Source organism: Paroedura picta, chromosome 9 (genome assembly GCF_049243985.1).
Source record: "Paroedura picta isolate Pp20150507F chromosome 9, Ppicta_v3.0, whole genome shotgun sequence".
NCBI lineage: Eukaryota > Metazoa > Chordata > Lepidosauria > Squamata > Gekkonidae > Paroedura > Paroedura picta.
The window spans coordinates 55,122,634-55,137,996 of NC_135377.1; positions in this window are offsets into that span (position 1 = coordinate 55,122,634).

Consider the following 15,363-nt stretch of genomic DNA (forward strand, 5'->3'; position numbering starts at 1 on the left):
AAGATTCGAATATTAACATTAAAAACCACTATATAGCAAAAATCAAAAAGTTCCCCCCATCCTTCCAGTGGGAGGAGAGGAAAGTGCTATTATGTTATTTATTTGTTATTAGGTGGAACAGCTCTGTCTTACAGGTCTTGAAGGGCTGTTTCTAGTCCTGTAGGGCCCTGATCTCACTTGGAAGAGCCTTCTACCAGGCCAGAACCAGAGCAGAAAGGGCCCCGGCTCCAAATGAGGCCATTTGACTTATCTGGGACCAGGTATCTTAAGTAGATTTTGTTTGCTCGATTGAAGATTTGTCCGGGGGGCATATGGGTAAAGACAGTGCCTTAGGGATTAGTGTCCTAGAAAGTTTAGGCCAAAATCAAAAAAGGAACACAACCCAACCTTAACAGGTAGGTACACTATTTATTATAGTGCATAATTTAAAACAGTGTATAGCTTTTTTCTGATGCACTTGAGATACACTCGCAGCACAGAATTATATAATAGCGAAGAGTGGTGACCCTAGGCATGTATCATAGGAGGTGGTCTCCAAAAAGGATAGAATTTACATATATTTGGTTGGAGCCATGATTTACAGATCCCATTCAACCACTCAGCTACACTTTATAAAGAGTTTAATATAGATATTTTATATAGGGTGTATTATCACAGTTCTGACCACTGAGGAAGACCCAGTAGAGTCGAAACACATTTGGTCTTATGTGCTGTTAGTTCTGTATAGTTTTTATTAAGTTTTTATTCTGTTTTTAATTGTGCACTATAATAAATAGTCAACAAGTTTTACATTATTTTATTGTACAGCTCAACTTCTGAGTTCCTTCCTAGAATGTTTAGGCCTTAAAGGTAAGTACCAGTACATTGAACCTGATTCAATCCTCAATCTGGGGCCAGTGCATCTTGGTGTGCATTGGTCAAATGTGCTGTCTTCACCTGGTTCCTGTAAGAACCCAGGAAACTGTGTTATGGAATTGAAATTTCCAGATCAGATACAAGGATAGCCATGCATGTGGCAGTATAAACTAGAGGTGATCATTGCATGGATCACAGTGGTCGGGTAAGGTGCTGACAGGTAAGATGCTAACTGCTGCTTCTGGGAGAGATGGTAAAAAACCTGGCAGGCAGCATTTGTGACCTGGGCCTCCATCAATAATGACAAGTCCAAAATCACATCCAGGCTCCTGATGGTGGTCAAAGTTGTTAGTACCCACACTCAGATTAGAGTATTCCATGGCAGAGGAAGTAAATACACCACCCTCTGTTCTCCTATTAGGGACTGTGTACCATTCTGGCAGATTGATAGATGTGGCACACATTCCATTTGAGTAAAATGCATAAAACAATATGCCAAAGTTTCTGTTTTGCACATTATTGGCATTAAAGCACACCACAAATGTCTTTTTATAGAAACTCACTTTCTCCTTCCCATATATTTGGAAACTAGCTTCAAAGCCTGTTCCTAAGAACGGCCTTGAAAGGGTCCCCTCCCCTAGCCCGGCAGCTTAGAAGAAGAAGAAGAAGAAGAAGAAGAAGAAGAAGAAGAAGAAGAAGAAGAAGAAGAAGAAGAAGAAGAAGAAGAAGAAGAAGAAGAAGAAGAGTTGGTTCTTATATGCCGCTTTTCCCTACCCAAAGGAGGCTCAAAGCGGCTTACAGTTGCCTTCCCATTCCCATTCCTCTCCCCTGTGGGGTGGGTGAGGCTGAGAGAGCGCTGATATCACTGCCCGGTCAGAACAGTTTTTTCAGTGCTGGGAGCCCAAGGTCACCCTGCTGGCAGCATGTGGGGGAGCGCAGAATCACTCTGGGAGGCTCTTCCCTGACTTCCCTCTAAATCTCAAAAAAGATTGGATCAGGGGGACCAAACCTAAGGGCTCCCAAAGTTGTGTGGCCCATATGCCTTCCTGCCAGTCAACAGTTTTTCATGAACTTTCATGAACAGTCACAAACTGCCTTAAAATTCATGAATGTTCATAGTGGCTTTTCAGTTCATGGACTTCAGTTTGCGAACCACGAACGGGCCAAAATTAATCAAAAACTTTCATTCATGAGCTAGTTCATGCCATCCCTAAGTACACAAATACCATGTAGAAGCCCATTCAAATGGTTCCCTGTGCAGGGAATGAGTTTGGTTATTAATTATTTCCACCATCTGTAATATTGTAGAGTTTTAGAGTTATATTTTAATGGGGGTTTTGCTTTATACTGTTGACATTTTTATTTTATGGATTGGATCTGTATTTTACATACCCGTAAACTGCCATGAGCCAGTTCACTGAAAGTGACGGTCAAATAAATAAATAAATAAATAAATAAATAAATAAATAAATAAATAAATAAATAAATAAATAAATAAATAAATAAATAAATAATAAAAAAGCACAGCTTATTAACATTTTTTAATGTTCTAATATTATTGACTTCATACTATGGAAGCCTGTCATTTCCTAGTTTCTATGGAACTTTCTCTTGCAGGAATTCATGGAGTATTGGATGACTTTTTCTATTACCATTCTCCTTGATTCCTACCATTTACCGGTAATCTGTCCTTGCATACTGGACAGAAAAGAAACTCATGTTTGGAAGTCTAAAGTGCCAAGCTGAATGGCCAGGAAAGTTCAAGTTTGCAGTTATGTGGAAATAGTCCTAAATTCTGTGGTAAGGTCATATAAGCAACAAGCAGTGCCACAGAATGTGCTATTATTTTTCAGACACTCTTGTTTCAATTAAAGAATTTGACCTTTAGAGCACCCTGTTCTGAAATAGGCAATTTAACAAACTTCTTGTCTTCACTCCTTTTGCTTTTACTCTGGGTATGTTTTTTTTTGTGGGGGGAGTTTACATTTGTGCTGTACATGCACTATTGTCTAGCTATTTGCTTTTTGACTCAAAGCATAATTTGTCATTTGCAGTTGCTTTCCAAGGCAAATAGCACTGCATAATTAACAACCCCACATCCATTTAATGACTGAGTTGCTAATTTATTGGGAATTGTGAGCTTTACCTTTTGGGTTTGCAGTTGTGCATTGATTTCAACATTTTTCAATCTGAATAAGAGCTGCTTAATACTAGCAATCAGCCAAGTGATAGCACAAAACTAACTAACTAACAACTAACTAACTAACTACCTTCCTGAATGTGTTTAGTGGTTCACAGCCATTTAAACTTAACAGCTGATTAGGCATCCCTGACAGGCAAACTCAACAAGTGCTTAGGTTTAAATGACTAGCTTAGCACAACTGACAGGTTAAATGACTTACAGCCATTTCAGCCTAACAGTGAGGTGGGTGCTTCTGTCAGCTGTTAGACTGAAATAGCTGAAAGCTTTTTTACTGGTCCATTTTGCTTCCCTGACTAGAAAGTGGGAGGGGGAGCAAAAGTTAAGAGTTAAATGGCTCACGGCCACTTAAACCTAAATGCTGATGTGTAACCCCTTTTAAATGTCCTGAATGTCAATATGAACCAGACAAAAGTCCAGCAAATGTTTGTGGAATATCACCTTCCTTGAACAATAGTTCAGGGACTATGAAACAGGACAAGTTCAGCCTGAATTTTGGCTTGTGAATCAGTTCGTGCACATCCCTAATCCCTAGACAGGAAGATACATAAATAGCTTTGGACCAAAATATGCAGGTCATATGGTAGGGCCCTGAGGCTTTCTTATCAACATCTCTATATATGTGGAAAGAGCTAACAGCTGTTTCTAGCACAACTGGAAATTCAGGTAATTCCACAGGGATTTCTACAGAAGCCAGGTTGGGAAGCTTTCACTTGAAAGAACAACTCACCATCACTGTCAAACAATGAATGTAACTCAATATTCTTCATCTTTCAAACCTTCCAGTTTCAGAAGGATGAGACAAATACTAGTGATACAAGGAAATGAGCAGACCAGAAATCTTTGCATAGACATGTGTTCTCACCATACATACAGGGTGAGTTTCTAATTGGATTTCAAGATGAATGAGGCAGTAAATGCAAAGCAGAATTGACAGCAAGGATGGATAGCTGTTAAGGGTGGGGGACAAAAAGGATCTAGACTCTAGATTAAGATGTAATTAGGGAAATAAAATAAATTCTTGTGGCAATCTGTTGATGTCATTTCATATGTCTTATAAACTGTAAGATGGATTCCAAACTCTGAAAATGTTTGAATCCCCAACAAAGTTTGAGAAAAAAGTCATCATATATTATGACATTGGAAATGGATTAAGAATTCATTTTTAAGAACATAAGAACATAAGAGTATGTGTGACATACTCTGTGTCATGCAATGGCCAAACCCCAGGTGCCACCAGGAGGTTGCCAACAGGTCCAGAACTCCAGAAGTCCTCCCACTGTTGCCCCTCCCCCAAACTCCAAGAATACAACAGTGAATTCCACATTTTAACTACTCTTTGGCTAAAGAAGCATTTACTTGTATCTGAGAGCCAGTTTGGTGTAGTGGTTAGGAATGCGGACTTCTAATCTGGCATGCCTGGTTTGATTCTGGGCTCCTCCACATGCAACCAGCTGGGTGGCCTTGGGCTCGCCACGGCACTGATAAAACTGTTCTGACCGAGCAGTGATATCAGCGCTCTCTCAGCCTTACCCACCCCACAGGGTGTCTGTTGTGGGGAGAGGAATGGGAAGGCGACTGTAAGCCACGTTGAGCCTCCTACGGGTAGGGAAAAGTGGCATATAAGAACCAACTCTTCTTCTTCTGTCCTAATTTCACTGAATGCCACAAGTTCTTGTATTGTGAGTAAGGCAGAAAAAGTACTTTTCTCTACTTCTCTATCCCATGCATAATTTTGTAAACCTCTGTCATCTAAATTCTCAGCTGCTGTTTATCCAGGCAAAAGAACCCTAACCTTTTTAACCATTCTTCACAGGAAAATTCCACCCGCTTAGTCATTTTAGTTGCCCTTTTATGCACCTTTTCCAAATCTATAATTTCATTTTAGAACTGCAATGACCAGAAGTGTACACAATATTTTATTTATTTTTACAGTCACAGACAAGGATATACAAATTAGACATGGTAACTGTAAACAACATTCCACATGAGGACACGCCATAGATTTATACAGGGGCATTATGATACTGACTGATTTGTTTTCAGCCACCTTCCTAAGAATCTCCATCATAGCATTTGCCTTTTTTACTGCAGTCGCATACTGAATCTACATTTTTCATGAATTATCTACTATGACTCTGAGATCCCTCTTGATCATTTACTGGTAGTTTGGACCCTATAAACATATCTATAGTTAGGATCTTTTGTCCAATGTGCATTACTTTGTACTTGTTCCCTTTCTCAAACATCAGGAACATTCCCTTTCTCAAACATAAGGAGCATTGGGCTAAAAGTCTTCATTTGTTATCTTTTGTAGTCATCTAACAGCTGTAATTAATGATGATAACACAAACTACGTAGTTATGGTAAACACTTTAACACCTATAGGAAATAAGAAAATTGTTAGACCTACTGAGATACACTAGTAGCTGTCAAACCCACTGATGAATAATGCAGTGATTTCCAGTTGGAGCCTCTTTTTGGAGTTCTTTTGCAGAAGAATTCCGACCTTCAGCAAAAAACAAAAAAAATTCCATGTTGACTGAAAAAGTTATCTCATAGGTTTCTGAATGTTCCTACTGTTTTACCCTTCCCCATGAGAACAAGAGACAACCAAGTATGGATTCAACTGGTTTCTTATGAAAACAGTTATTTAAAAGAATTTAATGGTTGGTCTACATCTTTAAACCGCCCGTGGCGCCACGGGCGCCACGGACTAAATAATTCGTTAAGGGGCCTTGAGGTGGGCTTTGTCCGTGATGAGGAAGGGTCCGGATTGGACACTTCCTCACGACAGACAATCGGAGGGACCAATCGGCAGGCGCTTCGCGCCTGCCGATTGGTCCCTCCGATTCCCAGCCCCAGCAACTGCGAGCCGCGCACAGCGCAGCTCGCAGTTGCTCCCGGCCTGACACGGCGAGAGGTGCGAAGCGCCTCTCGCTGCGTCAGGCCGCCGCCCCAGGGAGCCCCCGGCAGTCGCGCGAAGCGCGGCTGCCGGGGGTTCCCTGCCTCGCGGCCTGGTGCGGTGAGAGGCGCGAAGCGCCTCTCGCCGCGCCAGCCCGACGACGACGAGAGAACGCCGCAGCCACGACTCCACTTTCTGCCAGCTCCTGCCGCTGCTGGCCGAGGAGCCGGACCTGCGCTGCCTGGCCTGGGTGCTTCGCCAGAGGCCAGAGAGCGCCGCACACGCCGAGAGAACGCCGCTGCCGCCGCCGACCAAGCCGCTGACGAGCAAGCCAGCCACCGACGCCACAGTAAGTGCCTAGCGCCCGCTGCATTTAGCTGCAGCGGGCTTGATTACTAGTCACTACATATTTCAATAACCTGGTGATTTTGAGGACAGGTTTTGCTAGATTTCTGCCAGGTGTACCCTTTGACTTATTGGCTATCCTAATTTTCCTATGAGTTTAGTAAATGGCAATGTGTCGTTCAATGTTCATCAAAATAAAATATTATATTTTCATAGATATTTGTATCATATCTTTTATATTAGAAAATTAAAAAATAACCAAAACAGGTTCCGGATAAATGCAGTATTTTAATATCGTGTTTTCAATCCTTTCTTCATCACTGGCAAAATTTGCAAACCAAGATTCTTGTCAAGTCTTCAGTTATTTCATATACAATGTCCCAAAGGCTCACAATTCTAAGGAGGCCTTTTTACTGTTCCTTGGCAAAAGGGGATTGAAAACGGTATATTGAAATATTGAATATATCTGGAATCAGTTTTGGTTATTTTTGAGTTTTCTAATATAAAAGATATGATGCAAATATCTATCAAAATATAATATTTTATTTTGATGAACACTGAACAATACATTGCCATTTACTAAACTCAAAGGAAAATTAGGATAGCCAATAAGTCAAACTTTTCTTCTTTTTGGATTTGTGATTCAACTGGCCTTCATTTGTGCTGTAGGTATACCCTTTGGACAAATCCACCAAACTCCAAACTCAGCCAGTGCATCTGCTGGCATTGCTTATAACTACCTGTATGGCTATATGTGTAGGGAAGTGCCAAACCTCATTCCTCTTCCCTGATGAACTACAAGACTCCTCCCAGAGGCATTCCTTCATAGCTCACCAATATGATTGCTTGCAAGGGATGCTCCATCATGCTGGATGTCTCATGTATTTGTCAAATAGCCATCCTATTCTGAAGAACTTGCCTTATTCCTGCTGGCTAGCTGGTGTCTAATCCATTTTATAAATAACCAGACCTATTTAATTATAACATCTTGCCCAAAGAGACAGCATGAAACAGTTAGTCAACCTGGCAAATTCCTACTAGGATCTACTATATAGTAGATCAGGGGCTTATCTGCACTAGGATTTTAAAGCTCATTGGGCTCAATTTTAAATACAAACAAACCATCTGTACCTAAACCCAATTTCCACTCTGAACTGTTCATTTTTTCCTCTCCATTCTGAATTGGAACCTGGGGCTGGGGTGGCTCAGAGGTGTACAATGTGAAAGACACCTCTCTCCAAAGTGTCCAATGTTCTCCAGGGAGAATGATCTCTGTAGTATGGAAATGTGGTAATTCCAAAGGGTTTCCATATCCATGTTGGCATCTCTACTACTATAGCAACCAGCTAATTGTGTACCATACATATGGTGGCTTAGCCAGCAACATTTTGTAGGTGAAGGGGTGCCACTGATTGAAGCAGTATGCTGTCCCTCTTCTGATTGGTTGACCAGATTTGTAATGAACCAGTCTTGTCCCCTGCCGAATTTGAAGTTCATTGAGATAGAACAAATTGATCCACAGTATAGTTTGTTGTGAATTTCTCCTTAGTTTGGTTTTAGTGTTCAAGGGTTGGAGGGTTTGATTAAGCCTGATTTTTACATTTATTTGTATACATGACCTTGTTTTTTGTAAGCTTGTTAATAAACATGCAAGGTATTCACTTCCTGTTGTATATTATTCTAAAGCCAAAGGGGGATAAGGCAGAACAAGAAACAAATATAGATCTTTTAAAAGTGATAGTCTACCATGACTCTGAAGAACAACATCAACAACAAAAATCCTTCTTGGACCAAAGCAGGCTTTGAAAAATGTGAGTTAAGGCTCTAATAACCATGGGAGGTAAGCAGATGTGTGAAACCTTAAAAAGAGGAATCTGTCTGGCTTCAGAAGCCAAGGTGGGTTCAAGAGCCTGTAGGAAAAAACCCTAAGATAAATTAACTTCCAGAATCCCCTACCAGACATACATCAACTATAACACCCCAGTATCATACCCCTATTTAATTCTATGTAAAATTAGATTAAGATTTGGGTTTTCATTTTTATTTATCATGGATATGCAGATTAGATTAGTATGATACAATTTATAGCCAAGAAGGGGGAGAAACTTTTTTTGTTTTGCTGTTGAAAAGTTGCTTTTGAGAAGAACAAAACGTCAAGGTTATAAGTGAGGCTTGCATGATATCTAAGAGTTTAAATATCAGGCTTGGAATACTGACAATTTTGTAATGCTACCAGAAAGAAAGAAAAAAGGAGTATTTTGATTCTTACAGAAGACATTATGAATTGAGCAAACAAGAGATTTACACAAAATTTGCCTTCCAGATATTGTCACTTCCCACACTGGTGCCAGCCGGTTACATTAGTCCACTTCGTTAGCTTATACCCAATGCCAATGACAACTCTTAATTAGTGGCTTTAGATGTATAACTTGTATAACACTGAAAAACTAAACCTATTACCCCCAAAAAAGTGTATGATTTTTTAAATCTTGTCCTTTCATAAAGATTATCATGATTAAAATTCTAATTGCTGGTATATTTCCAGAGCAGAACTTTCTGCTGCAAAGTCCCTTGAATATTTACAATTTTTTTCAGGTAGTTCTATAGCAACATCTGCCCAGAAAATTCCTGAGGCAAATGTGATGGTGCCTCTGGGTTTGTTTTAAGGTTAGGTCGTTGAGTGACTGATCTGGTCTTTCTAGATGTCACTCTGCCTGGACAGATCTTTGAAACCAAATCTTTGCAAATCTCCCTTTCTTCCAAAAATAACAAGTCTGTCTTAAGCAGAGTTACAGCCTTGCACTGTGTCATGTATTTTCCTGCAATAACTTTGTGAAAAGAAAGAGGACAAAACTTAGCCATCACTTTTTATATTGACCTTTCAGTGCACAGTGTGTAAAGCTTCAATTTGTAGCGATATCCACAATTTTCATGAAGATGGAATAAAATTTGAGTCCAATGGCACCATTAAAACCAACCAAGTTTTATTCAAGGTACGAACTTTCATGTGCGCGCACACTTCTTCAGACAATTATATAGGAATAATCAGAGTACAGCTATAATGAGAGAGAAACATAGCAATAAATTACTGCTAGTAAATTAATTTACTCTCTAATTACTAGTAGTAAATTTACAGCTAATTTACTATTTTCTTCTATCTGTACTCTGATGATTCCTATTTCATTGTCTGAGGATGTGTATGTGTGTACACAAGAAGTTCATACTCAGTATTAACTTTTGTTGGTCTTAAAGACACCATTGGACTCAAGTTTTGTTCAGACCAACATGATCACCCACTTGAATCTTTCATGAAGCTAATTTCGGAAAGTGGCTTGGTTGGTCTGCAGTGGAAGAGCTAGGATCAAGTACAGCAGTGTTTTAGACACCAGCAAGTTTTCTGAGGTCTAAGCTTGTGAGAATCAATCATGCCTTCATATTTGACAAAGGAAGCTTTGACTCAAACATTCATACTCCCAAAATATTGTTTGTGTCTAAGGTCCTACTGGACTCAAATCTTGTTGACTCCCAAACCCATCTTAAAATATGGATATTTTTTAGCATATTGGGAGCTTTGTAATCACCAGGTTTTTAAAAATAAATCTATTATGGGAACGTTTTAGAGAAAAAAAACCTCTGATACCATTGTGTAACATTCGTTTGGCCTAAATATGGATTTTCTCAGAGATTTGAATGGCATCAGTGAATCTCAGTCCATTATTTCAACCTGTTAAAAACTCTTAGATGCCCTTTGGGGGATATTTCTGTGTGTAACTGTCTAGCAATATGAAAATTGTAATGACTGCAATGCTACTTTTAGGAGCTACTCTTTCATTTATCACCACCAGCAGGGAAAAAAATCTAACAGGGCTCGTACTGGAGAATCATCTGTTTTTACATCTTGATGTGAATCACCCTGAAAGCCCAATGCAGACAAGATAGCCAGGCCTCTGCCACACGGCAAGAGGCACTGTGAGTGACAGCATCCATTTCCTGAATGCAGTGCTTGTTGTATAAAGGGGCTATTGCAGAGAATGAAGGGAATAAAATTTTTATTCTTAATAAAGCTTATTGGTATTTTTTATCCCAAATGTCTCTGATTTATGTTTTTGATTAAAAATATTGCTTGAACCTGAGTGTGGCTGTATTGATTTTGAATCTAGTGGTTAGATTGGTAGATACTTATTTAGATGAGAAATCAGCAAAACACTGTGTCCCCTGTAAAGCTTTGAGAGGCTTCTTTTTAAGCAAGAGAAAACTTAAAGTAAACTACACAACTGAAGTAATAAAGAACAGATCCACCTGTGTTTTTTTTAATCATAAGATTGCTCTTTTTCATGAGTGATCAGTGTTATCTAATCAAAATCTACCGGTATTTATATACATGTATATATGTACATGTACATATACATTCTGGCAGACTTAATTTCTCTCTTTGATAAGAGAGATCCCAGCTATCTCCTATACCTTCGATAATATGACTACTTGGAATTCCATATCTATTCAAAAAGACAGGCAGAATGTTTTTGTCTGGATAGTATAGGAAAAAAGAATGTATAGCCTGATCTAGACATCCCCAAGGCAATCTCTTTTGTGTGGACTATATGAATAAATACATGTTTGGTCCTTTTCAAATAATTTTCAAGTACAGAGAGATCACATGTGGCAATAAAGTAGAATTGTGACTGGAGACCTCACCTTTTGCTTACTTGAACCCCACAGATTGTCAGAACACACTGCACATAGATATTAAGTATAGCTGTGAACAAAATCTGCAAAGCTTCAAAGATCTCCATAAAAGAGAACAAAAGGAAGAAAAAAAAAACAGCAAGAGAGGTGAAGTTACACACAATGTCCTGGAACTGCTTGGGGAACTCAAGAGTTGTTTTGAATTGTATAAATATGAGTGCAAGAGCCTGGCTTCTGAATTTTTAGCTTTCTAAACCATTGTCTAAAATCTGAGCATTTAATTAGAGACTAAATTATTTGTGATTGAACTGGTAATAAGCAGCAGCATGTAGTGGCAGAGCATGCGGCACTAATGAGAATTGCACTTCTTCAGACAAATGAAGCAACAAGTGAAAGAACTGAAGAGCCTTTAATTAACGTGGTGTGCCAAGTGGACACCAAATCAGAAAGGAGACTACAACTACAGAGAATACCCACTTCTCCCCATAAATCTTCAACTAGTAATGTTTGCATAGAGTTATTTGACTTGCAGTTGGGCTGTTTGGGCAGGAAAGAAGACACAACAGTCTGCTGGGTGCAAACTTCTGGCTACAGCCTATACCAATGGCACCTGCCGTAATTCTTATCAACCACAGCATCAGGGAGGCACCCGTTTCCTCCCCTGGGAAAACGGGTCTCCCCTGCTGCTGTGCTCAGCCAGGAGGTGTTCCAACCTGACATGCCAGGAGAGCACAGGCCTGACATGCCAGGCCACCTGGCCATGCGAGCTTCCAGCCTTCCCATCTGAGTAGGGCTCACTCACACTCCAGGGTGCCTCCTTAAGGATATACCTTTGCTTGGCACAAAAGATGGGCACAAACCAGCTCATGAACTAAAGTTCATCATGAATTTTGACCATTTCATGGTTTACAAAGCACTGTTTGTGGAAGCATGCCCAGCATGAACATTTCATGAGCTTTGGCACTGTTTCTGATGGTCCATGGATACATTTCTAGACAGGCTGTTTCCACTTAAACAGTTTACAAAACCTCAAGGAGTTTGGGGCGGTATAATTCTCCATCCCTTAAAACTCCAATAGGAACACTCCAAAGCTTAATAGGCACTGCCAATAACAGAGGTCCTATTCTGCTCTATGGGATCAGAAAGCTATATATATATGCTCTGCTCAGCTCCACACTCTTAGGTTTTTGGGCTAAATTGTTAAACCTTGAATTGATTTGTCTTTCTATCCAGGCGATTCAGGTTTTCTGAAACAATGCTCCTCCATCACAGAGATCCTTTTTGCTTCCCTACTTTTGGAAAATTGGGGAAGTGAAACCAAACCCTGGCTGCCAGACATTTAACCCTTCCCCTCCCCACACAGCCCAAATCTATCTTGTGAAGCAGCTTATCTCCCTGGAATTGGCTTGGGCTGTTTGATGTCTCAATCTTGCACAGGATCTGTTCTATACACTCCTGAACTTCTTGAACTCATGTGGGTCATTTCTTCAAAAAATACTTTTCTGTAGGCACCTCTTGGGAGGCATAACTCAAACCCAATAAATCCAATTTTCACTAAGCTTGGAGGGTCAATAGAAGAGACTCATTCAGAGATTTCTGATGAATTTGGTGTCCCTAGCTCATCAGGGGGCTGTTCTACCACATCATGAACTTCAGAAACTAAAGTGATTCATCAGACATCAAAATGTTTGTGACTGTTCATGAACTGTGCATCTTATGAACCATAAACCCAATAGTGTTTCCTGGTTTGTGTCTATCCCTACTTTGTACTCTTTTTTATACATTTTTGTAATGTATTTTTGTATAGCTATCTTTGCTATGTTTTATTATTTTAACACAAATTACAGAAAAAGAAAACAATTAACTAGCGAATAAGGAACAAAGAAGAGGTATCTTACACCACACAAGATTACATTCTTATTACTATTATTATTAATTTTTTTTCTCTTTAACTTCTCCATCCATAAATCATAAACCATAAACTACACATTCTGTTCTTTTTATACCATGTGGTATGTATAGCTTTCTAATTGACACTTTTGAATAACAATCTGAGTAACAGTTTTCCCCTAAACTTACTTTGATTATCTAATTGTGTATGTGTGTCCATAAATCTGTATATATTCGCATATAAGCTGACCCGCATATAAGCTAAGGTGCCTAATTTTACCACAGCATCTGGGCAAACTTATTGACTCGCATATAAGCCAAGGGTGGGGAATGCTTCATCATCACAGGCTATCCCATCCAGCCCCCCCCCCCAACAAATACAGGAAAGTCAAGAGGATGAATAGCTGCTGGTTTTTGTACCCCCCTCAAAGTGGCTTACAATTACCTTCCCTTCCACTCTTGATGCCCGACACCCTGAGAGAGCTCTGACAGAACTGCTCTGTGAGGAAAACTCTGACAGGAGAACCAAACAGTGCCCCACCAGGCCAGCAAACCAGAGCAGAACAACAGTACCCAAAGTTGGCAACCTAGTATAACAGCTACCAAACTGGGAGAATGAACAACTCTAACTACAGCTGAAATGCCCCACCCAGAACAAAACACTGAAAGAACTGTAAAACTGAATACTGAAAGAAAGAACTGTAAAAATCAACTTAAAAAAAAAAACCCAAGAAGTACAGGCAAACAATGCTGCCCCTCAGATAAAAGAAGGATACAGAAGCAGTAAATCCCAAAGCACCCCCAAAACCTACTCCACCCACAGAAACTAGAAGAATAGTTTGGAAGAAGTGATTAAGAAGAGAAAGAAGTGAAGGCAAAAGGGAAAAAAAATATCAGAGTCCCTCACTCAAACAGTTGATGTCCTACAAGCCACCAGACCAAGCTCAGCTTGCAGTACACATTTGTAAAAGGCAATGCAATGATTGGCTGGCTGGAGCAGGCTTTTATTTCAATTACCATATATACCTGCGTATAAACCAAGGAGGGCTTTTTCAGTGCGAAAAAGGTGCTGAAAAACTAGGCTTATATGGGAGTATTGAGTGTTCTTCAGCAGTAACTGGCCTTTACCATTATTTATATGGAAGAGTGGCTTGGTAGATTTCCAGGGACTGGCTTGGTAGATTTTCAGGTGCATAGGGGATCCTGGCCCAAAGTCCCAGCTCTTTTGGGGCTGCCCCAGCCCACTGTATGATTCGGCCCTCCTGGCATTTTTTAATGATGTTATAATAGATTTGGCATCCTTCTGATGGTGAAGACAATGCCATCACATCTTGTTTAATTCTTTGAAATTAGTACAAAATTAAAAGCAATAAACATATCAGATTGGTCTCATAAATTCTGTAACAAAGAATGCCTGCAATCATACAACATTTATACTTCTTTATAGTAACAATCTGCAGATAGTTCAGCATGTGGATGGCTATAATAGAAGATCTGTTTCTAGTTTATGCCCTAAAGAGACTAGCAAAAACCAATGCTAAATGATGTTGTCATTGCCTCAAAGGTTGTACATATTGCCTGTTGGTCAATCATGGGTTGACCTTTAGGCTTATTATGGGCTTGGGAGAATGGATAATGCCATACAACTACCTTAACACTGATTAATACTGATATTAGTTGGTCTGGGTACTCCTAAAGGAATGTAGCTTCAAAAATAAGGGCATCAAAGCTATTTAAAAGTGCATGCTGATGTGGTCTGTTTGCTAGTTGTCACTTGCAGAATAGATGTGTTTTCACAACCTATATAGCACATATATTATTGGAAAAGATTTCATACATTTAAATGAGACTTTGTAGAAATTATCATTTGATTTAGTTAAAATATATATTCTGATTTTCAGACTCCCTGGTCTTCAATCAAATTGTCCTCAAGTATTTTTTTAAACAGAACATGACTAAATGCTGTTGAAATGCAATAGTAATTACTAGATACCCACAGTCAAAGAATCAGTAAATTAAATTTATCCCCTTTTCTTGCTTTATTAATCTTCATTGCCCACTTACATTTGTCAGATAATAAAGCCACAATGACAGTACATACCAAAAGTAATAGAATTTTCCTTTCATGGTCTAGGCTACGGACGTAGCAAACTTGTGCCTCCAGCATTTAAATTACTTTTTAAAAATTAAAAGGCTATATAAAATAAACACAAATATCCATAAACGTATTACTAACATAATCAATCTAACAATATCAATGACTATAAAAAACAAACCATCAACTCTAGAAACTTCACAATAATTATATATGATCAAATAAGCCATAAGCTGGGATCCTGATTCACCTGTGGGTCCTGTTTGTGGCCCTATGAAAGTGGATAGAGTTCGTATAGACAGTGGAGGCCAGGGCTGCCTGCATTCAACTAGAAGGGCCTGGCCATGGGGTCAGCTGATGAGACCAAGTGGATGCAAGGGTGCAAAT